Source organism: Oryctolagus cuniculus, chromosome 3, assembly GCF_051225735.1.
Source record: "Oryctolagus cuniculus isolate XC-2025 breed Fujian yellow rabbit chromosome 3, ASM5122573v1, whole genome shotgun sequence".
NCBI lineage: Eukaryota > Metazoa > Chordata > Mammalia > Lagomorpha > Leporidae > Oryctolagus > Oryctolagus cuniculus.
In genome coordinates, this window is record NC_142869.1 from 21,597,182 (window position 1) to 21,620,996 (window position 23,815).

General features: G+C 48.2%; 2 protein-coding genes across 10 annotated transcripts in view; one reads left to right on the forward strand and one right to left on the reverse strand.

Moving 5' to 3' along the window:
* PNKD (PNKD metallo-beta-lactamase domain containing) overlaps positions 1 to 23,815 on the reverse strand; it is a 552,090-nt gene that overhangs the window by 509,520 nt on the left and 18,755 nt on the right. The gene's annotated exons all lie outside the window — the stretch shown is intronic.
* The window catches only part of LOC149127282 (uncharacterized), a 421,278-nt gene that overhangs the window by 80,264 nt on the left and 317,199 nt on the right, over positions 1 to 23,815 (forward strand). Inside the window, exon 3 of one of the 8 annotated variants that reach the window (XR_016231895.1) lies at positions 19,586 to 21,201. The exons of the other annotated variants lie outside the window; for them this stretch is intronic. The gene's annotated coding sequence lies outside the window, so the exon portion shown is untranslated. Of the gene's footprint in view, positions 1 to 19,585; positions 21,202 to 23,815 lie in introns of those variants that run through there. 8 annotated transcript variants of the gene reach the window in all.

The following is a 23,815-nucleotide window of genomic DNA, read 5'->3' on the forward strand; positions in this document are numbered from 1 at the left end:
ACTGGGTTCTAGTCCCGGTTGGGGCGCCGGATTCTGTCCCGGTTGCCCCTCTTCCAGGCCAGCTCTCTGCTGTGGCCAGGGAGTGCAGTGGAGGATGGCCCAGGTGCTTGGGCCCTGCACCCCATGGGAGACCAGGAAAAGCACCTGGCTCCTGGCTCCTGCCATCAGATCAGCACGGTGCGCCGGCTGCAGCACGCTGGCCGCGGCGGCCATTGGAGGGTGAACCAACGGCAAAAGGAAGACCTTTCTCTCTCTCTCTCACTGTCCACTCTGCCTGTCAAAAAAAAAAAAAAAAAAAGCTTGTGGAAAATAAATAAATAAATATGGGTGAGGGGAAGGGACCAGAATGGGTGCTGTAGCCATGGGAAGGAGGCTGAGATGCCTTCATCCTCATCACATCCCAGCCTCATGTGGGAGCCTCACTGGGAGGAGGCTCAGTTTTGGTCATTGGTGGAGGCTGCAGTTTTACACACCAGGTGATGTGTGTGCAGGGACGTGAGGGGCTTTCAGGAGGACAGAGGTCTCTGCTGATGCCACCTCATGCATTTCCTTACATTCAGGAAGGATCACTCAGATTAAGTATTGTTTTAGTCCTTGGAAATCGCTAGGGGAGGGGTCCTGATAGTCTCAGATTCATTCATTTACTCATTCACCCATATTCACTCACTCATTCCCCCACTCATCATTTATTCACCCGTGGACATTCATGAGTCATGTGCCAGGTCTGAAGAACTACGTGCATGAGGGCACTTGAAGACAATAGGAGAACTGAGTCTCACCAGCTCCCTGCCCTGCTGCTGCTCTCAGGAGGGAGTCAGACATCTACTGTCTTGGCTCACATCCATTCAGTGGCCACAACTGGGGGAGGCAAGCCTGCATTCTTGACTGTGTCCAGGGAGGAGCAACGTTTGTGCCTGAAGACGAGGAGAAGCCCTGAGGTTGAGCACCTTTCCTCTGACTTCCGGAGCCTCCCTCCATTTCCCCTAGCTCTCTAGAGCTTGGACTGCTCCGCGGTAGCTGTAGGCACCCAGGCGGGAAACAAGGCACCTGTTGTTCTTTTTCATGTGTGCCTTGGAGGGGCAAGCAAGGGAAGCAAAGAAGCACAAAGGCCTCCCCAGAGCCTTTGAGATGGGTACGTGAGACACGTCTCCCCTCAGGACTGCCGCAGTAGGCTGGGGCTGCAGAAAGTGAAGAGGAAGCTGTTGGGGGAGGGGGTTGCCCTGATAAATGTCCAGATACAGATGCTGCTGGGAGCTAGGGACCTGCAGGAAAGGGGAAGAGGGCGATGAGGAAAGGAGGAGGGAGAGACCAAAGACAGAGAGGTGAGGGAGGTAGAGAAGGAGGGTAGAGAAGCCATGGGATGGGGATAAAGCTACGGAGAGAAAGAAATCAGGGGAAAGGGGGAAAGAGAGACAGAAGAGAGAGATAGGGTGTGTGTGTGTGAGAGAGAGAGAGAGAGAGAGAGGGAGGGAGGGAGAGGGAGAGAGGGGAGGCTTGGGGGTGGTGGGAGGACTACTGCCCAGGGGGTGCCCTGGTTGGAAATTCTAGGGGTGTTGCGATTCTGGAGTGTGGTAAAACGGCCTCAGGGTCCCAAGAAGCGAAGGGCTCCTGCCAGGCCATAATAACAGCCTCCCACTGGCTCTAACCGGCTCTGGCCTCCCAACTCCCAAGAACACTAAATTCGCACAGGCGCAAAATGTAGCCCTGCTTCAGGCCTCGCAGCCTAATAGCTACCATCCTGTTTGCACCGCGGCCGCAAGCATCATGGGCAATTAAGGAAGTCATCCCTTGCCATTGCAGGCTGCCATTTATGGCTTGGAGTCTGGAGCCCCTCCAGGCACAAATGAGTGGGGGAGGAGTGTTGTTTCCCGGGAGAGGGGCCCCCTGCCACTAGCTGGCAGATCCTAAGGGGAGCCAGACAAAGGCTGCTATGGACTCCCAGAGAGGGAGGAGGAGATGCGGCAGACCAGGGGGTCTGTTTGCCTGGATGGACACATGGACACACAAACTCAGCTTCTCACACTTAGGCTTGCACATGTATGCACACCCATGCAATTCTAAGCACAGTGTTAGAAATGCATTTATGCACACTTGGGCACAACTTCATGCACATGCCGACCTCCATGGGCTCAGACAGGCAGTTGTACCAAGTGTCTGTGTTATGCAGATATGGATTTATGTAAACCCATGCTCCCACACTGGCCGGGACTCTCCCAAATGCAAATGCACGCACAGGGGTGACAGGCGGGAGAAATGCAGGCTCTTTCCTGCACATAGGCACGCACACACGGACACATCTTCATCTTTTAATCCACAAGAAGGCAGCCTCAAAGACCTTTAAATTATGCACACCTGAGACTTCAAACTACTTTCATGGCCAAGAATAAAAATGGATTTGGGGATGGGGGCTGATGGATTTTTCTTCCAGTAGAAGACAGAAGAGAGTTGGAAGAGTGTTTCCCTTTCTTTCTCTGCTTTGAGCCATGGCCAAGAACATTTAGGTGGCTGAAGAATCTTTGCTTGGGTATGGCGTCTTTTCCTTGGGTATGGCCCTTGCTGCTGGCTACTTGACCCTGTCCCCAGCCTGTGCTACGACGTTCAGGCTCTCGGGCAAGGACATTTCAATGGTGCTCACGATCCCGTGACACAGATAGCACACTCCTTGTTCCAGAAAGTGTCTTCTCTTTGCTGGCCTGCCCGGTACGGAGGGGACTGGATTGAGTGACTGGAGGGTTGTGTTGTGTGACTTGGTGATTTTAACCTTCTCATTTTTGAAATGGAGTTTAGAAATGTTTTCATCCTTTTTTGAGGTTTGGGTTTTTTCCTCTCTCTGCCTCCATCACCCCTATTTCCTGCACTGTTATTAAGGAAAGAAAATTGGAGCCCATGTCCCCTTGGAGCCCATCTCCCAGAATAATTGTGCCGTGACACACGGAGAACGCAGAGGAAAAACAGGAAGCCAGGCTGCTAGGGCTCGTTGAAACTGGCAAACGTTGCCACAAAGCCTTTAGCTAGCAAATCCACAGACGGCAGCTGTTTCCCACAACACCACTTCCCTCCGTGTCTGGTTCTGAACTGAGGCTGTGATTGGTCTGATCTGTCTCCTGTGGTGGGGGTGGTGACCTTCCCGCCCAGACCCCAAGACCAAGTTCAGTGCATTTGCCATTCGCTCCACGTGGCACATGCTGGATGCCAGTAGCCTCTGACCACCTTCCCGCTGCTGCAGCCCATGGAGCCAGGGCTCCATTCGAAGCCTGCCAAGGACGTTTGTTTTGGAGGCCTTTTGGCAGTTTAGATTTGGGTCAAAAGTGGCTTCAAGAAGCCCAATTGACTTAAGTATTTTCATTGTACTTTTAGTGCCCTCCTCACCTCAATCTTTCAATTTCTCTTGATTTTCAACAAAATGGGCTGGAAAGATTGGACAGTTGGAGGGCTGGGGCTGTCAGAGTGCCTGGTGAGCAGACAAGAAGCCACCAAAGGATTCTGACCCCGCCTGCAAGTCTTCTCCTGTGGCTCCTGGGTTGGTGCTAAGTGAGACAGAAGAGGCAAAGGGTGCCTTGATGTGTGGGTTGCCTCAAAAGCAGGGGCTCATCTGCAGGAGCACCCCAGAAGCAATGGTAGTCATTTCAACATTTAAAGGGCTGTCCCCATGTTCAAGGAATCAGGATTGTTCTGTATAGCTCCAGAGGGCTTTTACGGGGTGCATCAAAAACTTAGTGACTTAAAAACAACAATCACTGATTTAGCTTGCATTTCTGACAGCCAGCAGTTCAGGCTGGGCTCAGCTGGGCGGGTCTGCAAATTTGGGCCAGGTTTAGCCAGTCCCGCCTGGGGCTTGCTCACGCATCTGCAGTCAGCTGGCAGGTGGGCTGTGGCCCGTGTGGTCTCAGATGGCTGCAGCTGCAGTGACTCAGCTGTGCTCCGTGCATGTGTTCATCCTCCAGCAGCCTATCCTGATCTCGCTCTTATACCTGTGACAAGGTTTAGAGACAGAGCAGAAGCACATGGGGCTCTGTAAGGCCCAGGCTCAGTAATGGCAGGATACCACTTTTGGTCAAGGCAAGCCATGGGATTAGTCTTAGGGCATGGATAGAGAAGGGGGCCATTGTTGGGGGACGGATCTTGATCTGACAATCAAAGCTGTTGCTCTCTCTTTGTCTTTCTCTTTCTTCCTTGCCTTTCTTCTTCTCTCCCCTTCCTCCATTCGTTCTAGATTTGCTTATTTATATTTGAAATGCAGAGTTACAGAGCGAGAGGGAAAGACAGAAAGAGAAAGAGATCTTTCATCTGCTGGTTCACTTCCCAAATGGCCAGACCACAGCTAGAAGCCAGGAGCCAGGAACTCCATCTGGGTTTCACACATGGGTGACTGACAGGAGCCCAAGTACCTGGGCCATCTTCTGCTGCTTCCCCAGGCACATTAGCACCCAGGACTCGAATAGTCCCTCAAGTGGGATGCTGGCATCACAGGCTGCAGCTTAACCTGCTGTGCCACAATGCTGACCACCTCACAGCACTTTCTGAGTTGGGCTGCTCTGGGGTGAGGCAGATGAACTTGCCTGCAGGGGGTCCGCTCTGGAAGAAAGCCCACTGGAGAGGGGATCAGGATGGCCTCTAAAATCCCATACAGTCTCAAGAGTTTATCAACTAGGAGCTTGTTTGCAACAATCCAGAGCTGAAGATTTTCATGATTAGAGAATCAGAAGAATTGAAATAATAATTCCTGATTGCTCCAGTCTTGGTCACAGCTTTTCACCCTTTCCCTCCCAGCCTCCTCTCTTTCCTTTTTAGCAATAATTACAACCCCCCACGCCTCCCTCACCCCTGCACCTGCCCCGTTTCAGCCTTGCCCACTTGGACCTCTGATCATATTCACCTGTCTGTGTGTGCGGAGTTCAGTTGGGTCTAGGGAGCAGAAGAGAAAGTATAAAGCATGCCCCCGAAGGATAAAGTTTGCTGGACTGTGAATGTATATTATGGTTTCTAAAGATTGATGTGTTTTGGAAAAGAAAAAAAAAAAACAAACCCCAGCACGTGCATATTTTTCAAAGAAATGCACATTTGCAGGGAATGGAAAAATGAAGGAAGCCAGCAACCCAAACCAAAGGCGGCTCTAAAGGAGGGCAACGTGAACTTGAGCTGCAGAGTTGGAGCCAGGACAGGAAGTGGGCTTGGCCAGCACGAGGTGCATATGCTGCATGGAAAACCACCCTACAGCCCGTTCCCTGTCTTCCTAATTCCCCTCAGTCTCCAGCCCCTCCTGACCCTGGGAACAATGCAGCTCTGTGCTGACTCCGTGCCTTTTGTGATGCCTGGGAGAGGGCGAAGGGAGAAGCTGGTCGGGCGTCTGCGTGTGTGAATCACTGGCGTCACGTGGCTGGGCCGGCTGCACTGGGGCACACAGGGAGCGTGGCCTGAGCCCACGCTTGGAGGCCGGTCAGCCAGGCGCAGGGCCCTGGCTCTGTTCTGCCTGGTCAGGGACAGGACAGAGGGCAGCTTGGGGGTGGGGGTGGGGGGTGGCGGTGGTGGAGGTCTGGCACAGTGAGGACACTCTCATGGTGTCGTGTGCAAGCTCTGGCCCCACCATATCCTCTGTGTGTGATGCTTGTGGAGTCACAGAATTCCTGGCTGACCCCTTGATTCAGGCGGGACATGTTTCCCTGAGTCCAGGAGCTCTTCCCAGGCCCTGGAATACGGGGGTGTAGAGAGGAGCAGAGAGAATACTGGGAGTTGGGCCAGAGTTGGGGGGCTGCTCTGTTTTTCTGGAATCTTCTAATTTCTAGCTTCGGAATGAGTGGTGAGAGATGCTAGGGCAGGTTCCTCCTAGTGCAGGTTGGCAAGTGTGGGTGTGGGGACGGGAGGAAGACCTTGATCAGGCACCGAGGGAGGGAGGACAGACACAGCAGATAGCTGAGGGTTGGAGTGGTCCCTGTTTCTCTTTCAGCCAGGAGGGGGCTTGCCCTGCAGGAGTCTGTGACCCTGCGCAGTCTGTGTTCCCGGGATCCCTGTACAGCCTAGGTGCCTTCTCCTGGGTGCCCTGCAGAGGGCAGTGTGGCTCTGCGGGCAGGACTTTGCTGCCTCATCAACTTTTCTTTCCACTCCACCGCCCTCCTAATCTTTTAAAAGCAAAGCTGCTTAGACACAACCGGAGCCCTGCTTGAATGACACGGATTTAGCCTGGTGCTCTGGGCCCCCTTAGCTGGGGAGAGCCCCTGAGCCTCAGATCTGTTCAGAGTGCCTTCCTGCCCCCTGCCTTGCTGGCCCCCTACACCCGGCGCAAAGCCTGGGGGACAAGGGCAAAAGGGGGTTGTGCACATCCTGAGTTGTTGCAGTTTTCAAGACGCATACTATCTGCCCCATGAAACCTTTCCAGGAGGTGGAGGGGCTGCTCTGTTTTATAGTTGAGAACTGAGACCCAGAGAGGTGAAGCAAGAGTCTGCAGTGGGCCCACTGGTCTTTTAACCCCAGTGTTCATTGCAGTCCTTTGTGATGCCCCCGGAATCCAGCTGAAATCCTGCATCCACCACTTGGTGCTTCTGTTTTCTCCCAAGTCAGAGTGCAGATGCCTGCAGCCTTCCCCTGGACTCTTGTGCTACTCTCTGGTCAACTGTGCAGTCTCAGGCAAGCCACTCCCCTTCCTGGGACTTGTGAACCCAGCAGGAGGATGAAGGTGTTGGATCAGATGATCTTGACCTCTCGTGGTTGCTCACTGGCGCTCTGTCCTCACTCACAAGTTATCTGGGGGAACGGAACAGTCAAATCTTGCAGGATGGTGGGGTGGTGACTTCGTGTGAGCACTAATGAGGAGCCTGACTCATTTCTTGATAGCTCAGCTGGGTGTCTCCACGTGGTGGGTGCACCCCTGTTCCCCGGGAGAGTCAGCTCGAGCCAGACAAGGGCATCTCTGGTGCTGACAAATGATGTAGATAGACATGGGTGTTAGTGACGGTGACAGTGAACTGGCCTGATGGAGCTCCAACACGTGGAAGCTCCCTGCCAGGCGTGTGTCCCTCCCGGGCCTTCCTCTTCTTGCGCCTTCTCTGGAGCAGCGTTTGAAAGTCGCACAAGCTCTGTTTCTGAACTGGCTGGCTATCTTGGGAGGTCTGCTCTTTGCCAAGAGGTGGGCGTAAGAGAAAGAAGAAGGAAAACTCCCCGAGGGCAGGGTCAAAACTACAAAGTATGCTTGAGAGTTGGAGATGGGGCGGGAGGGGGGGAGGGTTGGAAGGACAGAATGAGACAGATAAAGCCTGAAAGTCAGAAGTTTCCTTTACAGTATCAGCAATCAGCATTCACAGGAAATACATGTGAGGCTCTAGGTACCTCCAAGAGGGTGAAGCCATTTATTTCCTCATGGTACTGATGAAGAAATGGAGGCCTTGAGAAGCTGAGTATCTCATCCACGTCTGCACAGCTCAGCAGAGATAGGATTGGGACTGCAAAGCCCGCACACAGCTTCACTCTGTAGGCTGTTTCATCTCCTGGGACTGGGTTATCTTCCCTCGTCTCTGACCAGCAGTCAGGACAGGTGTGAATGTGTCTACCAGGGAATGGGGGAAGAATCTCTGCTACCCAGACTTTGCCAGAAATCTGGGAGATTACCTGTTTGTCTATTGATCGTCTCTCTGCCTTCCCCTCCACCCGGTATCCCATCAAGCAGGAAGTTGGCTATGATTCCAACATCTGTGTTCATTTTTCTAACAGCCTTGCAGTGCAGGGAGGCTGGTGGAGAATCCTCAAGACGAGGGAGCTGAGGCCTGGCGCAAGTCAGGGGCGTACTCACGGCCCCAGAGCTGGTGGGTGATTGTCCTGGGCAAGGACTTGGGTCCGCTCACTGCTGCTCATGGTGCCCCGTTCATATGACAAGGCTACTGGGGAGAGAGCCTTGGCCAGTGGGACCCAGGGGCGCTGCCTTCCCAGCTGCAGGGGTCTCTGCCTCTGTGTACTTTAAGCTCCTAGGAATTCCCTTTGCCCAGGGACTCAGCCCTGCCCTCTGCCAGAAATAGTCCAGGGGGCTTACTCTCTGGATTTCAGTTCTAATGGTGGTTTGGGTGGGAAAGCACGTGGGATTTGGCTTGCACTTAAGGCCTGGTTGGAGAGGCAGGGGCTTTCCCAAGGAAACCACAGCCATGCACCGTGTCACGGCTGGTTCTAGTGAGAGTGCAAAGTTTTGTGTTGCAAACCAGCACTGCTCACCCAGCCATTGCTGCAGCACAGCTGTCCTGGGCAGCTGGAGACAAGGAGTGCTCATGGCAGGGAGCCCCGGGGGAGGGTTTAATGGCATTTCATGGAGTTTCATACTGCATAGGCATGGGGTGGCTTAGATTTCTGAGAAGCCGTTCCAATCTGTCTGGAGGGCTTAAGGGAAGGCTTTTGTGGAGGCAGGGGCTAGACATAGGATTTTTAGACCTTTTTGTCTGTATCAGTTACCCTGGCCTCCCCCTAGTATTGTTTTGGTGATTAAAAACTGCTATGGTTAAATGCCTGCAATGTAGAATTTCAGTTTACCTTGACAATAACCTCTTCTTAGCTGGTCTCAGCTATTCCCTTCCCTCGGCCCTGCCCTTTCTCTTGTTTCTATTTTTCTAACCCACTTGAACATCTGGGAAATCCCAAGTACATTCCCTGCGTTACAAGCTGCCCTGGCCTGGACTTGGGTTATCAACCGATCTGAGTTTGGCTCTTAGTAGGCCAGCTCCAGCCAGATGAGTGAACACAGGCAACCTCTATGAGCCTCAATTTGCTCCCCTGTCAAATGGGAATGATGGAATCTTAACTCATCTAGGTGTTATGGAGCTCTAATGAGGAACTACATGTTCTTAGAACAGGAGGGGAGTCTCTGAAGCTGTAGGGATGAGGCATTTTGGTGAATGAGGAGAAGAGAATCTATGGACTGCAGGGAGATGAGATTTCTGGTCTTGATTTTAGCCACAAAGTAATTGAGTTCCTGCCATGTGAAGTATGAGACTGTTGGCTAGCAGATGTGGCTTTGGGACATTTGTGGTGACTGCCTGTCCTGGAAAGTGAATTTGACTGCATGGTGAAGATGGCAGTGGGGTGAGCCGGCGGGATTAAGGAGGTACCTGAGAAGGTCCCTGGAGTTGGAGATTTGGTTGACTTAAGCCCACGACAGCAGGATTCATGCAGGCTATTGTGCTATGTGGGATTGTCTGGGAAAGGCCCAGTAGGCTGGAGAATGGAGTGATGTGGCATTTGTCTTTGAGGGAGTTCAGGCAATATTTTGTGAGCTTTTAAAAGAAATTCAAGCAAGTGGGGAGGCCAGGAGATGGAGCCGGATGTTTTACTTGGGCTGCAAGAGGCTTTGGCTAAAAGCAGAGGATTCTGCCAAGTGTTGGGAGAGTGGGCTGCAGGGGAGGTGCACAAGGTGATAGAATCCTACCAACATTTGCTTACGAGAGCTTACCCGTCTCGGAGAACAGCTCACCATGGTTTATTTGTTTAAGTTTTTGCAGTGCTTTGATGTTGCAGCCCTCAAACCAACATACCAGACTCTCCTCAGCCTTGACAAACACTTAGCACCAGATGATCTGTGTCTTGATGTCGTGCTCCCCCACCCCTCAGCCCTATTTCCCAGGCAGATGGGCAGCTGGAAATGCTGTTGAGGCTGCTCTGGATGGGAGCCCCATGGGGTCATCAGGGAGAGCCCTATGGGTACAGCAGGTCAAGGGATGCTTCTGGTGAAGCTCAGGGACCGTCTTTCCTGTCCTCAGCAACATCTGGTGGCCATGAACTTCTCAAAGTCTCTTGGTAGAAAGCTGCTGAGCTGCTGAAGAAAGGCAATTGACTCCTGCCATTTGCATCCTGTGTCCCTGTGTGATCTTGTGGATTTTCTAAGCAACTTACCCTAAGCAAGGTGGACCTGGGATAGGTTTTTCCAGGGAGAAGCAGATCAGGTGTTATTTATTTAGATTTATCTAAAGGGATTGATTTTTCAACACCTCTCGGAAGTCCTATAAGCCTTGGAGTTCATCCCCAATAAGACAAAAACAAGAAATCTTTCTCTTGTGCTCAGAACCCAAAGGGGCCTTGGATGTTGTCACTGTTTTCTTTCTTATCAAGTGCAACAGGAAGAAGTTTGGCCACCTCTGGGCTCTTCTTTGAGCTTTTGCTCAAACTGTACTAGAAGTTACTGTTGCTGTAACCCTGCCAGCAGCGATAGCATCAGTTGGGATTAGATCAGGGTGGGAGGATATAGATTCAAGTTCTAGCTTTGCCACAGAGGTCTGAGCTACAGCTTTTTCGTCTGCAGAGTGGGAAAAATAGCTCAATCCATGTAAACATGTGGTGCTAATGAAAAAGAGATTATTCTTGTGAAATGTGAGAGAAAGGAAATCAGAAATGTCATTTCTCTCATGTGGAGCCCAACATGTCTTTACTGTCTGGGGTTGGGGCTCTGGCTGTCTTGTGAACAGAGTTGCTAATGGGTGGAAAGACCGGGGGTCCCATACTGGGTGAGCTCCCTTTCTCTGGATTCTTGAGTGCTGTTCTTTTGTAGAATGGGCTAATACAATTCTGTGTAAACATATGGAACCTGTCTGTTGGCTGTACATACCACCTGAGGAGCAACATCAAATGCACACGTGGGTGTTAAAGACCAACCAATGGCACAGGTCCTCATACCATGGTACTAATTGGCAAAGGCACAGGAAATTATCTAACCCTATGTCGGTTTCCAATGCTTCCAATGCTGGGATTTTGTTTTTTTTTTTTTTATTTTTTCTGTGTCATTTCTAGTTCTTATTTACTTATGCCAGTGGGCTCTACCCTGTCTCCTTCCTACTCTTCTTTTCTTATTAACTGGCAATGATTAAGGTTGATTTTATCTCACAAGTGCAACAGAAAAAGGAATTCTCATTATTCTTTTTAGAGCAAGTGAAAACAGTTATCAAGACAACTTGGATATAGTTAAGAAATAAAGAAAAGAATGAAAACACTCATAATAATGAGGATGTAGGGGAATAAGCATTTATGGCTTTGGGAAAGTGTAATTTGGTTCAACCCTATTGACATTTCCAGTTATCCCTTGTTATACCTGGGAGATTGGTTCCAGGACCCCCCACGGATGCCAAAACGCAAAAATTCTCATATCCCTTATATAAAATGGTATAGTATCTGTAGACAACCTACTTTATGCTTTAAATCATCTCTAAGTTATTAGCAATACCCAATACATCATAAATGCTATATAAATAGTTATAATACTGTATTGTTCAGGAATAGTGACAAAAATCTGTACAAGTTCAGTACTAGTGCAACCATTATAGGCCCAATTACATTTTTAATCTGTAGTTGGCTAAATATACAGATGCAGGTTCTACAGATAGATGGGTTGACTGTCAAGAATTAATAAGTAGAGGTAGGAGTTTGGCTCAGTAGTTAAGGTGCTGCATGAAATGCCTACATAATATATTGGAACACCTGGCTTGAGTTCTTCCCACTCCACTTCCAATCTGGCTTCTTGATAATGTGCATCCTGGGAAGCAGTAGGTAATGGCTCAAGTGCCTGTGTCCTTGCCACCCATGCAGGAGATCTGGATGGAATTCTGGAATCTTGGCTTCAGCCTGGTCCAGTCCTGGCAGTTGAAGGTATTTGGGTAGTGAACCAGCAGATGAAAGATCTTTATCTGTCTCTTTGCCTTTTAAATAAAGTGAAAATCAAAATCAATAAATATTTTAGAAGAGTTATTTATTTGAAAGTCAGAGAGAGAGAGAGAGATCCTCCATCTGCTGGTTCATTCCCCAGATAGCCTCAATGGCTGGGGCTGGGCCAGGCTGGAGCCAGGAGCCAGGAGCCAGGAGCTTCATCTGGGTCTCTCAAGTGGGTGCTTGGGATATCTTCTGCTGCTTTCCCAGGAGCATTAGCAGGGATCTGGAGTGGAGCAGCTGGGACTTGAACCAGAACCTATATGAGATGCTATCATGGTAGTCGGTGGCTTTATCAGCTACACCACAATGCCTGCCCCCTAAATAAATATAATTTTAAAAATCAATGAATAGTATATGGTAATTTCACAACTAGAAATGTATTTTAAAGAAATTACTAAGCAAATTCATATAGTTCTATATGAAAGAGAGCTTGTTACAATGTTTTTTAATAATGCCAAAAAGTGGAAACATAGTAAATTTTCAAGAATAAGAATTTATTGAATGGATGATGGAATATTCATATGATGACACATTGTTGCAATTTGAAATAGCCAAGATTCCAGAATTCCATCCACATCTCCTACATGGGTGGCAGGGACACAGGTACTTGAGCCATTACCCACTGCTTCCCAGGATGCACATTATCAGGAAGCCAGATTGGAAGTGGAGTGGGAAGGACTCAAGACAGGTGTTCCAATATATTATGTAGGTTAGATTTTGTTGATATAATCAAGAGACAAGAGGATAGCAATGCATGATTCCCTTTTTATAAAAACAAAGCATGAATAACTGCAAAGAAAACAACCTGGATTTATGCACATCCTATGGAAGAGAGAACTAAATGGAAGTTTACAAAAGCTTTTCTATTGAAATTTTCTCCCCAATAAGAGATATTGTTTCCTTAATAAGGAAATCACAATACTGCATTTTCAAGAAAATCATGACTTAACTTAGAATCTCAGTGAATGTTTATCATTCTCTTTCAACTCTACTTGCTTACCAGGACCCTAGAAATGTAAAAACCAAACCAACAAATATTTCTTAATATTATTGATTAATCCCAAGCTGATTGATGTCATATTTGTATCATACTGCTAATGTTGACTACTTTTTTTTTTTTGCTGACTTCTTTTCTACTTTGTTTGGGTTGAAAGAAAGTTGAAGAGGGATTCGTAGTCCTGTTTTCATTTTGCATGGCTGTCCTTTCCAGCAGCAGCTTTGGAGAGGAAACCAACATTGCAACCCCACCAGGGAGACAGCTGTATGCACCCCAGTCAGTCTGGCTGGAAGGAGCCGCTCCTGGAAATTAACCCAAGGGCAGAGCTCCTTTCCTGTCCTCTGGCACCCGCCCAGCTCTGCCACCCCATTTTCTTCCACCTTCCTGACTTTCTTTGAGCCTGTTCCCGGAGGGCTTTTGGAATTGAGTTTAGGGGTTTAACTTGTCCATGATAAATGAGTCAGCAGGAATGGCCTGGAGCTATGAGACACTTCCGTTCTGAGATCTGGAATCTTCTGGACAACCCAAAATACTTGTTTTGGTGGGTGAAGATGTGAGGCCAAGGATGGGATATTTTGGTTTCCGGCTGGGTCAGGCGTATTTGGTAGAGCAAACAGAGTTCTCATGTTAAAAACAGGAAGGTGCCTTGGTGTGGCATTTCCAAGGTGAAAGTAAAGATGGAGCCTTCTCCCCAATTTTCCAGGCTCCGTACTATTGGGTGAACCCAGGATTAGGACACCGGCTAAGATTCTAGATTTCACTGGGGGCTTGATCTGTGGAGGAGATCAGTAGGATGGGGCAGCAGGCTGGGAGGTAGAGGTGAGGAATTTGAAGGAGTGGGGCAAATGAGCAGGACAGCATCAGACAGAGTTAGAGGTCTCAGTCTGAGTCAAATGGCCAAAGAAGGCTGAGTGGGACCACTGTGGAAGGCTGCTGGTGGGGGTTTTCCTGATGCTCAGTGTCCACCTGCCGTACAGAAGAGATGAAGACGGCAGGAAGGAGTTCCTCTCTCTGAAAGTCGTGACGCTCAGATTCTGTCCTATTTTCCCAGTGGTGAGGTAAGCTTCTGAGAGGCTGGGTGTTATGAGTCATGTATTTTAGGACCCCTAGAGTTTTGTTTATGGGGGAGGGCATTTTTGTGTTATGGCAATAGGTTAATCATAATTTGTCAACATCACTGACCCTTCACCAAAGAGTAATGTTTAGAAACTGGCCATGGGTCATTTAGAATTCTACGTTGCACCCAGAGTGCAACAAAGAGCTGATTTGATCAAAGAGATATTCCAGCTCCTCCTTGGATGGTACCATCTTGCATTCAGGCAGGGCCTTTGACTTCTGACTTTGATTTAGCTGCTCTCTTGTTGGATCTGAGAGAGAGGTAAGCATGGATCAGTAGTTGCTATTATCCCTCTATGAACCTCAGTACCACATCTCTGTCCTGGGACTAAGTGTGAGAGACTGGATCTTGTGTTTAAGCAATTTCCTTTATCCTGAAGAATGTGAACATGATCTTCACAAGGGCATACACACATTGCATCTTCCAAGCTAGGAGTCTGAGAAAATTTATATGTGAGAGACTTTAGTGGAGGCAATTTCTCACAAGGGAGTATGTGTGACTGTTCTGTCAGGAGGGGAGAATATTCAGGACTGAAGCCATGGAACATGGCTGTAATTCCAGCCTTCTTCCCCTTCCCCTTCAATCCAGTCTGCTCACAAATATGCTCCCCACTCAGCTGTGTCCTTGCCGTCTTTCTCACCGCTGTGGTCCCACCACCAAGAACAATTCTTGGTACATTTTTGTTATTGAAAAAATATTTAATTTTGCTTCCTCCTGCCCCTGGTGGAGCTGGTGATGGCCTTGACATTGGGAAAGTGGCCCATGGAAGCAACATGGAGAATGGAAAAAAGCTGACTTTGGATCAGACCAGCCTCGGTTGCTAACCAGTTCGTGCTTCTTACTCACAGTAAGACCTTGAGCACATGACTTAGAATATACTTGGAACTTTTGTGGTTGCAGGTGACAGAATCCCAGCTCAAAATGATTTAAACACCAAAGAAAATTTGCTGGATTGTATATTTTAGAACACAAAGGTGGGGTTCACACTGAGCACATCTTATTTGAGGAGGTCAGTGTTCTCACTAACTTGCTTTTTTCAGTTGAGTTTTTGTTTTCTCGTGACTTGGGTAAAAAGTCATCCTTAACAGCCTGCGAGTTTGTTCTCGCATATCTGAGCCTTCTTCCAAATGTTCCCCTATACTTTGCTATTGACTGTTACTTCTCTTCCATCTTGAGGCTATCAGAGGATCCTGCTATGAGCCTAGAGCCATGTCACACACAGAGATGGGATGGCCTTTGATTCTTCCACCATCTTCCCCTCTTCCTTCCCTTCTGTGTACGCAATACATGCTCTTCTACCTGGTTCAACTCCCAGTGACCCGAGAAGAGTGGAGCTTGATTTCTTATGTGGTGATTGGAAACAGAGATGGGGTGGAGAGTTGGGGAAGCAGGAGCTGGCTGATCTGAGAGAAACAGCCCATGCTGTAGGCCAGCTTGCTGGCTGGGGTGATATCTAAGGCTGGGATCTAGAGACAACTCTGTCTCCCATCCAGATTCCCAAAGCAAGAACAAAGTGACCTGGGCCTTGTCTCTCCAAGCCCCCCACGCAAGCAGTTTTCCATCAAGTTTTGTAACGTGAGAACCTCTCTGGAGGCCAAGGCTTTCATGCTTAACTGCAAGTTGTTGAGATGCTGTTTCCAATCTTTTTAGCAAGTGGATGGCTTCTGGATTGACAGCCTTGGAAACTGGACTCCTCTGTTTGTCACACAAACAGGTATTGTCTGTGAGTGGCAAGAGGAGGCAGAACATAGTGTTCGAGGGCAGCTCCTGCTTTTCTATGGTTTGGGGTGGGTGTGGGAGAGAGCCCCAGAGAAATGAATTCTGTAACCTACAATTAATAATGATCATGCAAAATCAGCTCCTGTATTTACTTCTCCTGGTGACATGTGTCTAAAGTCAAGTAGCTGAATAGCAGTCAACCCTGGGACAATTTCAGTTCCAGCCAGTGCATCACCCTGAGGCATGCACTCCAAGCATGAAGTTGATGACGAGCAAAGAACCTGTCCTTGCCCCGGTTCAGAACTTGAGAAAAGTTCATGCACATGAGCCCAGCTCTCACCCGCCTTCCCAGTCATCAGTCTGGAATCTGGTGAAACTAGTGCTGGGGTTTCAAGAGGGTTGTCGTATTTAATTTTTAGAACAACAAGGAAGACAACAACAATAATAAAACTAGTTTACTAAGTGCCTAGTATTTGCCAGAGGCTTTAAATGTATAACCTCTAATCTCCAAAATAACCTTGTGAAGGAGTGTTACTACTCGCATTTTATATAAGAAAAGCCTGGACACTGAGTCTAGGAGATGTCTCTTGGCCAAGTTCTCTGGATTCGGACACAGTGTAGCTGGGACTGAAGTCCACTGTGCTTCTTACAGCGATTCTCTGAGCCGACTCTCACTCTTCCATCTGTGCTGAGACCCAGGATAGATCAGGTCCAGGGAGAGAAGATACCCACTGCTCACTCAGCTCTTGGCATTTCATGGCATGGTTTTTGGCTAGAACCACTGTCCTGGTCTCCCACATGGCTGAGAGAGGAAATGAATTAATTTGTTCTCCAAACCTATGAAAGGTGAGAGTGGTTGGGAAAAGGGATGTGTTGGGAGGTAGAGAATTAGCTGTGTTGGTTCAGAGACTGTTTATAGACATGTCTCAAGATGAGAGCATAGCTTTTTCTTTTCCATGCTCACAGACAATGAAGGTCTGGTTTAGGGAAATCTCTTTACAAATAAAACCCCCAGGTATGAAAAGGTACTGATTTCTCTGACAAAGACTGGTGAATAGGGCCCAGTCATATCCATTCACTGTCTCAGGGCTGTAAGAGAAAACCATCTCAGAAGTGCTTGGTTGCCTTTCTACCCAACACTGGTGGTCCTGTGTTCCCAAAGAGTCTGGAGGAATTCTCTTTCCAGGACCCACTGTGGCCTGGAGGAGTCCAAGAGGCCTGGGAGTCATAGATACTTGAAGTGCAGTGCCAAGAGCTGAGAGACAGCCCTGGAAAGGGATCCAAATCTAGAATCCAGGGCCAGACTCACCATGAGCAAGCAACCTCTCTGATGCTTGCTGCTGGACCACTGCCTCTGGGCCACCATGCAGACCCTCCTGTGAGTGGATCCTGATGTTTGCTCTTTCCAGCACTAGACCGAGATGGCCACTGTCTCCTCAAGTGGCAATGGGAGAGGGATAGATTCAGGGACATCAGAAGCAAATATACTCCTCGGGGCATGTACTCTGTGCCAGGCACTATGCAAGGTGCTTCATCTACATGAAGTTTCTGCAGAGGAAACCCATTCTACCAAGATTCAAAGGAGCTCTGTGACGTGCTCTGGGCCACATAGCAAGTCAGAGTTGGAACCCAAATTCAAAGCTGTCACACTCCAGTTAAAGCCATCTTTCTGGTCATGGTGACCCGTGTCACTGCCCCGTTATTCCTGTTCTTGGAGTACTCTGCAGGCTTCTGAGGGCTAAGTCTCATCATCCCAGAAGCTAAAGAAGAGAACTGGGGAGTGAAACAGTTACAGTGCCCAACAGGTCAGCAGATGAACCTGAAACAGAATGTAGGTGGTCCATTTATTTACTATTTCTTCTCAGAAACTGCTAACAGGTCCAACTGATTGCACAGAAAATATCAACTCAGGGAAGCACATCTGTCAGACTGATAAAGACGTCAGCCATTGAGATATGCATTTGTCTGGTGAGTCAAGTGGTGAGAAATGTGGAAGGTGGGGTCAGGAATTAGAGCAGGGTGCCGTTCACCTTCACAGCCTCACAGAAACCCGGGCTGGACGAGATCTGGAGGGCCGATTTGTCCATCCCCATCACATGCCTCACCAGCAGTTGCCCGGCCCCCTTTGGGATACTCACAAGGGCAGGCGGCTCACTATTTCCAGAGGCTTTGAATTCCATCTCTGGGGATTCTGGCTCCCTGGACACTGGACCAATAGAAGTGGAACTTCAGTGTCCTCAGGCTGAGCTCCTGGCAGTGCAAAGTAGAGCCCTGTGATGGTCAGACATGGTGGGATGTCAAATGGTCTAGATACTTTGGAAAATAGTTTTGTAGTTTCTAATAAGTGTGAATATTCAGTACTAAGTGATCCAGAAAGCCCACTCCTAGATATTTACCCAATGATAACTCATGTCCATGTAAAATCCTATGTGCAAATCCTTCCTTCACAATCATCAAAGACTAGGAACAAATCAAATGTCCATCAACTGGTGAAAGAATAAACAAATTGTGACATATCTATACCACGGACACTGCCAGGACAGTAAGAGATTACTGCTCATATGTGCAACATCATGGATAAATCTCAAATGCCTTATCTCAGTGGAGGGAACCAGGCTCCAAAGACTACATATGTTATGACTTCATGACTTCAACCTTCTGGAAGAGGTGATAAATAGAACACACACACACACACACACACTTTGTATGTGTAGAGAAAGTTTTGTATACCATATATATATATTGTTTGTGGCTGGGGCCTGGGAATTATGGGAGGCGTTGAGTGCAAAGAGGAATAAAAGATGTTTTGGGGTGGTGGAAATGTTTTATATCTTGATTGAAGAATGATTTTACACCTGTATGTCCTTGTGAGAATTTGTTGAATTGTATACCTAAAAAGAGTCATTTTACTGTATGCAAATTATATCTTGATAAATCTGATCTTGCAAAAACATTGAAAAAAGATATGAAGACACAACAGTTGACATTTGATGAATGTCATCTGTGCAGCTGCAGGATTTTGGTCCTCATGGACACGATGGTGAATGGGAGGACTCTCCGCTCTCCCCGACTCAGGAGATCAAGGGCTGCCTGAATGGGTACCTGAACCGCTGCAGCCACTGGCAGCTTGGATCCCTGCTCTTGAGCCAGTAGTTCTGATGTTCTAGTAAGTAGTCCCAGGCCCTGTCTCTGCTTTTGTACTTGGTCTGCAGCCTGCGGCAGAGCCTTTCTGTCCCAGGTGATGATGTGCTCTGTGCTACTCCAGGCTACTTGAAGGTAATCTTTCAGACCAGGACAGAAATGGTTCCCTTTCCTGGGGGGCCTACTCTTCCATGGTTCTCTCTGAAGAAGAACTGTTGGATCCTTAAATATCATGGCTTTTTAAATATTTATACATGGCCCCTTTCTTTGGGTGGGATGCACATGTCACTAGTACCTGGGACTAGAACAGACCAAAGAAGGGCCACTGTCTCATTATTCCCAGAACCAGACCCAGACTCTGTTTTTCTGGCCTCATTGCAGTCTCCTTTGCTTCTCTTGGTTCTACTCAGATACTCCAGATTCATCATGCTTGTTTCTATGCCTTAACCCAAAGTTTGGACATAATTAAAGTTCTTTTCCCAGGGCATTCTAACACCCAATGCAAATCAGTGCTATAAATAAGTTTTGGGGATGGGAAAGCTAGGATAATACCTAACTTGAGATGTTCAGAATAGCTCAATTCTAGTTTTGGTCTAAAATTCTCTTTTACATAATGATTTTTTTTGCTTTCAAGCAGTTTCTATTTATTGTTCCTAATTTTCTCCTCTAGCATGGTGCTGAGTAAATCAGAGGCCTCTTCTAAGTGAGAGGCCTTCAGCTATTTGAGGACAATGATCATGTCTTCCTGGAAGCCTCTAACTAGGCTGCCTTAGCAAGAATGCCATGTCTTTGGAGAGATGGTGTATGGAGTCCTGAATTGAGGTGCAGCCTGCATATGTAAGAAGGCCCAGAGGAAAGAAAGGAGGAGGTGGCACGAGCAGGGACTCCCTCCCACTCCAGGTCAGAGGCAGTGCCCCTCACGCCCTGTATCTTGCTTCTCTCCCTAGGCAGTAACGCCCAATGGCGCCTCTTGGAGTTGCCATGTCATGCCTGAGCAAAGCCTCTTTCTAATCAGAGAATCTGGAGTGGAATTATCCTTCCCAAGAACATTCTCCATGGAGCTGTTGGCTTTTTAAAACGAAATTATTTCTATGCTTTGTCTCCAAAATGGATCGAGCACCTCCTAGGGGTATGGATTTGGGCTGGATTCTGCACGGTGGCTCAGAGGGAGGAAAAGTCCTGGTTTTAGGAAGAAACATCCCAGACACATGGAATAGAGACCCAATAAAGCATAATGAAAGCATAATGCACCCAGGCCCCATGAATGCACACGAGAGTTGGCGCTGTGCACTGCTCTGATTCCCAATCAAGGTTGAAACATAACCCAAACATTGGCAAGTCCGAGGGCCAACTCCCTGCATTTCTGGAATTAGAACTACAGCTCATCTACAGAATTCCCTTTACTCTGTACCACCCGGACGGCCTCTTCTGTCTTGTACTAGATGAGACCCATCCCATCCTGAGCGCAGCTTTGCCATCTGAACGCGGATGGAGACTCTCCTGCCTCCCTCCCACCCAGAAGTCTTTTTGGGGAGGGTTCTGTGTTTATTCCGAAGAAACATTTTTCAGTGAACTCCGGGTGGAGAGTGACACCTGAGGGTCTGCTCAAGTAACAAAAGATGCCACCAAACTGCCTTGCTTGGGGCAAGGAGTGGAGTTTGTGTTGCTTCTGCAAGAGATGGGTGAGGAGAGAACCAAGGAAGAGGTGAGGAGAAGCCAGGAGAGAGAAGAGACCTTGCGGAGATCCTGACTCTTGAGAGGCGGGACATAAGTTGTTACAACCTGGTGGCTGGTGTGAATGGCCTTGGGGGCAAGTGTGCTGGGAAGGGGGCTCTCTGCTGTGCCTGCACTTGAATGGGGAGGACCAGGCTGCATTGGTCAGCAGCTGAGGGAGAAGGAGTTCTGAGCCTGAGTTTGTTTGTTTCTCCATTGAGCTGTTTCTTTTGAGGGCTCTATTTTCCTTGTCTTTGTATTTCCAGTGCCTGGCGTACCCCATCAACGTTTCACCCTCAGTCAATGTTGTTCAGAAGAAATAAGGATGGAAAGATAGATCTGTGTAAACTCTCCTAATTTTGCAAGTAACAAAGGGTCAGAGATAGTTGAGAATTCCTTGGAAACTGTAAAATTCCAATATTGATTTTTTGTGAAGCTTTCTGATTCATGGGAAGAAAAATGCAGTCAGATAAATTCCTTTGAATGTGGTCTTCCTCATCTGGACATGTCTAGCCGGGATGGGTTGGTTGTGCCCAGATGCACCTGCCGCATGAAGCCTCTTTTGTTTTTGTAATTGGGCATCATGGTACATGACTTAAAATTGTGAATGATCAGAATTGAGGAAAGACATTGAAAGTCATTTACGGATAACCTGATTCCTGGACCTTTCTTATGCCACGTAACACTTTCTGCCTTTGCTTCCTTGTTTTATAAAACATCTTTTACTTTAAAATGAGGTCTCTCTGGGCCTGTCAACATAGATGTTTCTTTTACACAGGAATAGAGTGAAGTTAAAAGCATGAAACGTGATTGGCATAAAATCAGTGCTGGAAATCACTTTGTACTTGTTTTAACGTGAAATAAATATTCCAATTTCTAAACACAGAAGCTTCCTAGTAAACCAAAGACTCTTTTGTAAAGCTAGGTATGTTGAGATAGGACGTGAAAAGTGGATCCGAGTCTTGGGGCAGGAGTTGGGAAAAGTCGAATTGTAGGGGTGGAGGGAGAGGGGGTGGGGTGGGGGGCGGTGATGCAGAGATGACTGCTGAGGAGGTGAAAGGTTAAGGTGGAGGTGATCTGGCCAGGGTAGTTGTGCTGTGACAATATCTGAGCATCAGAATGGTGGTTGTGCATGTCATCGAGATGTAACCCTGCCCCCCCTTCCATCACTTGCAAATCTTGAGCTGAATCTTTGAGCAAAGTGATTAGTTTCCCAAGGAATATATAGAAATATTGATAAAGGAATGGGGTCTTCAATGGGGCGTCAGGGTGTTTGAGGAAGCCCATCTGGAGCTTAAGCAGCAGGGAGACTCCAGAAGATATCAGGGTCACACAAGACTTTAATATCATGGGAACTTAACATATGCACATAAACAACACCCCCTTGAAATTCATGTCTTTTATGATAGCAGGTAGAAATAGAGACAAAAGTCATACATAAATGGTCAACTCTCATCAGTTGAGTGCCTTTCATACAGTTTTTGTCTTTCTTTGGCACGAATTTTGATGATGTCATTATTGCCTAAGACATATCACAGACAGCAGTCAAAAGATGACGATCACATCAAACGTGAAGTTGGGGACTTGGGGAAAAATGGCCTTAATGAGACATTATCCCTGCAATATAGCCTGATGAAAAGTTTTCACATTTTCATTGAACACCCAGATAAGAATGACACAAGGGGCAAATGTTGCTGGCTTCTCAGGGAAGTAGGATAGATAACTCGTTTGCTCAGTGGGTAAGATGCATTTTGGGATGCCCTGTGTTCCTTATTGGAGTGCCTGGGTTTGAGTCCCAGCTTGACTATTGATTTGGCTTCCTGCTAATGTGCACCATGGGAGGTAGCAGGTGGTGGCTCATGTGCTTGGGCCCCTGCCACCCATGTGGGAAACCCAGATTGGGTTCCAGGTTCCTGACCTTGGCCTGGCTCAGTCCTGGAAGATGCAGGCGTTTGGGAGAGAGAACCATGGGATGGCAGATTTATGTCTGCCTGTCTCTTTCTCTCTTTGTGTCTCTCTGTCTTTCAAATAAACAAAAATAAATAAATAAGAGTGGAATGTAATATATCCATAAGCCAATCCTGATCCAGGGGCACAGTGCAACTTAGTACTGTGACACTCCCAAGTATTTGAGAAATATTAATGCTATGATATGTCGCTCCCCCTCTTCGCGGAGGAACGACACTAAACCCTGCCTAGGCTTCATATCCGAGTCACGGCACCATTATGTCGCTCCCCCTCTTCGCGGAGGAACGACACTAAACCCTGCCTAGGCTTCATATCCGAGTCACGGCACCATTATGTCGCTCCCCGTCTTCGTGGAGGAACGACACAGGACCCTGCGCTGTTCTTTTGTCTGCTCGGCCCTCCCCGGGTTTGCTGCTGGTTCTTCCCGGGTTGGCTACTGTCCCTTCCACCTCCGTGGAAGGGCGGTTCCCCCTGGCCACTTTCCCCACTTCCGCGGGGGAGCGGCACACCGCCGGCTGGCTCTCTCGGGGGCTGCACAGGTGTTCCTTCAGATAGATGTTCCTGGTGCATGTTGTCTCTCTCCTCCTTTATAGTCCTCTTCCACCAATCCCAACTCTGCTACCCACACGCCGAGTATGCTGCTCTCCTCCAATCAGGAGCAGGTCCTACAGTTTATTGGTTGAACTGGAGGCAGCTGTGTAGAAGCTGCTTCTCCCTTCTCAGCACCATATTGTGGGAGAGCAGATGCATAGAATAAGTCTTAATTCCAGTAACTTAGTCTAGTCCGGGTTGCTCCCACAATGATAATCTACCCACGAGGCAATCTCTACCCAGGTGGCTTTACTTAAAGACCTCTATGGAATATAAAATTTCTCAGGTCTTCTAACGATTAGGTGTGTTACCTTCTGGGTCATAATGCCACCAAGGGTGCCATGTAGCTGACAATTCTAGGTATTCCCTTTGGTACTTTTCCTATATTCATCATAGGTCTCTTCCAAGTCATTCATGCTGTCCTTTCCCTGTTCAACCCAGAGGTTAATGAGAGTGTGGGGTCTAAACCCTTCCCCTGTACAGATAGTGACACAAAGAACCAAATCTCCCAGTGAGGAAGATGGAGGGGTACAGGGCACAATGCCTCCTGGACACTGTGATGATGAAGAAAGGCTGCTGAAGACGGCCACTCTTGCTATAATTCAAGCAATGTGTTTGATCTCAGTGACAACAGATTTCTTCCTATTTCTCACTCATGAAGCCAGTGAGGCCTCCTTGCCATTGTCTGTGTTGGTGACTGTGCCAGGTGCTCTGCCTTTCAAAGAGTTTGTTTAATAGAAGCCAGTACTTTGGGGCTGGTGCTGTGGCACAGCGGGTTAACGCCCTGGCCTGAAGCGCCAGCATCCCATATGGGCACCAGTTTAAGACCTGGCTGCTCCACTTCTGATCCAGCACTCTGCTGTGGCCTGGGAAAGCAGTAGAAGATGGCCCAAGTCCTTGGGCCC